Source organism: Zeus faber (genome assembly GCF_960531495.2).
Source record: "Zeus faber genome assembly, chromosome: 11".
Taxonomy (NCBI): domain Eukaryota; kingdom Metazoa; phylum Chordata; class Actinopteri; order Zeiformes; family Zeidae; genus Zeus; species Zeus faber.
Window position 1 is genome coordinate 33,671,401 of NC_137205.1, and position 3,503 is coordinate 33,674,903.

Here is a 3,503-nt window from a genome sequence, read left to right on the forward strand (position 1 = left end):
GAGACCCCTGCCCCTGCAGACCCCTGCCCTGGAGGAAGGAAGCCGGTTGACCGTGCTGCTCCGGGGATCCAGGTCCTCTGGAAGGGGACCAGTTTTTTTTTTTGGCCATTTGTTTGTTTAAGGTACGGAAACTCTGTTTCAGAGTCAGGCTTTTTATTATTTCAGAATTTGTTTTTGTCTGGGGTTTTTTTTTCATTTTTGTTCTCTGCTTAGAATGCGCCATCGCATTCCGCACCCGCACCCTCGCAGTGGCGTCTGGATGGAACAGCGAGGCACTCATCGCGGCCTTCCAGGAGGGTCTCAATGAGGGTGTTAAGGTCGAGCTGGCATCCCGGGAGCCGCAGGAGGACCTGGACACGCTCATCGAAACAGCGATTCGAGTGGACAACCGCCTCCGGGAGAGACAAGGGGAATGCTTTTTTTTCCGCTTCACCAATACCAGCGCGCAGAGCAGCTCTGGGGACGAGGCCTCCCGAGCATCTCCAGGCTGTCCCGAGCCCGCCTCCAGCATCGATGGAGGAGCCGATGCAAGTAGGCAGCACACGGCTCTCTCGGTCCGAATGTGACCGGCGGATGAGGGAGCGCTGCTGCTTGTACTGTGGGATCCCGGGGCATTTCCGTTCTCGTCCAGGGTAGGGAGAACTGTGACGAGGCCAACCTTCTCTCCCGAGTTTGAGGCGACCGGGGTCCTGCTGGCTGCCTCCCTCGCCTGGGGAGATCAACAACACTCCCTCCAAGCTATGGTGGATTCCGGCACTGCAGGTAGCTTTCTGGATGTAGGGCTAGCAAAAGCCCTAAAGCTCCCTCTGGCACCTCTGGAGCATCCTCTCACGGTGACAGCCCTGGATGGAAGACCACTGGGTTCCGGTAGTGTGCCATCTCACCGCCCCCCTTTGGCTGTCACTGGAGGGAAAACATTCAGAGGTAATCCAGCTCCATCTCATCCACTCTCCTGAATTTCCACTGGTCCTGGGCTACCCATGGCTGGCTCGTCACAACCCACATCTGGACTGGGCCTCCGGGCGTCTCACCGAATGGGGTCCGGTCTGCCACACCACCTGTCTTCGTTCTAGTCCGTCTTCTCACCCTCTCGAGTCTCCAGTCCGTGTCCAAGCTCGGGCTCCTTCCCAAGCCCCAGCCCACTCCGGAGTTCCTGTCCGTGTCCTGGCTCCAGTCCGTATTCAAGGTCCCATCCATCCCGAGTTTTCACGAGTGCCCCACGAGTATGCGGATCTGAGCGAGGTCTTCAGCAAGAGACGGGCCAACACGCTTCCGGCCCATCGGTCCTATGACTGCGCCATCGACCTTCTGCCTGGCACCTGCCCTAGACCTACCTCGAGGACGTCTCTTCTCTCTCTCTGCCCCTGAGACTACAGCCATGGAGGAGTACATCCGGGGGGTGCTCACCTCAGGTTTCATCCGCCCTTCTACCTCCCCGGCGGGCGCAGGTTCCTTCTTCGTGGGTAAGAAGGATGGCGGCCTGCGTCCCTGCATTGATTACCGTGGTCTGAACAAGATCACGGTCAAGAATCGCTACCCCCTTCCTCTCATGTCCACATCTTTTGAGCAACTGCAAGGCGCCACCATCTTCACCAAACTCGATCTTCGAACATACAATCTCGTCCGCGTCCGCGAGGGGGATGAGTGGAAGACCCTCAACACACCTACCGGCCATTATGAATACCTGGTCATGCCTTTTGGATTGGCCAATGCTCCCGCTGTCTTCCAGGCCTTTGTAAACGACGTCCTCCGTGAGTTTCTCAACCGCTCCGTGTTCGTCTACATCGATGACATCCTCATCTTCTCCAGGACCCTTCCCGAACACATACAGCATGTGAGACAGGTCCTTCACCGCCTGCTCGCCAATGGCCTCTATGTGAAACTGGAAAAGAGTGAGTTCCACGCCACCACCATTCAGTTCCTGGGGTTTGTCATCACCGAGGGTCACGTCCAGATGGATCCTGCCAAGACCGAAGCCGTCCGGGACTGGCCACCACCCACCTCGGTCAAACAGGTGCAGCGCTTCCTCGGGTTTGCCAATTTTTACAGGCGATTCATTCGGGGTTATAGCACGGTGGCAGCTCCCCTCACCGCCCTCACTAGGACATCCACAGCCTGCTTCGCCTGGACTGCGGAGGCTGATTGGGCGTTCAGGGCTCTCAAGACGGGGTTCACCGCTGCCCCTGTCCTGGCCACACCAGAGCCTACCCTACCCTTCGTGGTGGAGGTGGATGCTTCCGATGTGGGAGTGGGGGCCGTTTTGTCCAAAAGGACTCACGACAAGAAGCTCCATCCATGTGCTTTCTTCTCCCGTCGCCTCACCCCAGCGGAACGGAACTATGACATAGGGAACCGGGAGCTACTGGCCGTCAAACTGGCGTTGGAGGAGTGGCGGCACTGGCTGGAGGGGGCCCGACACCCATTTGTCGTCTGGACCGACCACAAGAACCTGACATACATTCAGGACGCCAAACGCCTCAACTACCGTCAAGCCCGATGGGCCTTGTTCTTCAATCGGTTCAACTTCATCCTGTCATATCGTCCCGGGTCCAAGAACCTCAAGCCCGACGCTCTCTCCAGACAGTTCGACCCTCCTGAGCTGGTTGAACTCCCCGAGCCCATTCTCCAGAGCTCTCGCATCTTGGCTCCGGTCCGCTGGGGAATCGAGACTCAGGTCCGGCAGGCCCAAAGGAGGGAGGCGGATCGCGGCAACGGGCCCCCGGGTCACCTGTTTGTCCCGAAGGCTGTCCGAACACAAGTCCTGCAATGGGGGCATTCATCCAGCCTCACTGGCCACCCGGGGATCTCCAGGACCCTCGAGGTCCTCCGCAGGCGTTTCTGGTGGCCTACCATGGATCAGGATGTCCGGTCCTTCGTCTCTGCCTGCACCATCTGCACCCAGAACAAGAAACCCCAGTCACGTCCCATGGGGCTGCTGCATCCCCTTCCCATCCCCAGTCGGCCCTGGTCACACCTCTCAGTGGACTTCATCACCGGCCTTCCACCGTCTCGGGGCCACACCGTCATCTTTGTCGTTGTGGACCGGTTCTCCAAGGCCTGCCGCTTTATTCCTCTGCCCAAGCTCCCCTCAGCTCTGGAAACTGCTGAGCTCATGGTGCAGCACGTTTTCAGGGTGTTCGGCCTGCCCCTGGACGTGATGTCAGACCGCGGTCCGCAGTTTGCATCCCGGTTCTGGAAAGCGTTCCACCAGCTCCTCGGCGCCTCCGTCAGCCTGTCCTCCGGTTTCGACCCTCAATCCAATGGCCAGACGGAGCGGGTCAACCAGGACCTGGAGACAACACTGAGGCGCCTCGTGTCCTCCAACCCTGCCTCCTGAAGCGACCGTCTAGTGTGGGCGGAATACGCTCACAACACTCTGCGCTGCTCTTCCACTGGCATATCCCCGTTTGAGTGCCAGTTCGGGTACGTACCTCCTCTGTTTCAGGAGCAGGAGGCGGAGGTGGGAGTGCCGTCAGCCCAGCGGTTCGTCCAGCGGTGCCGAC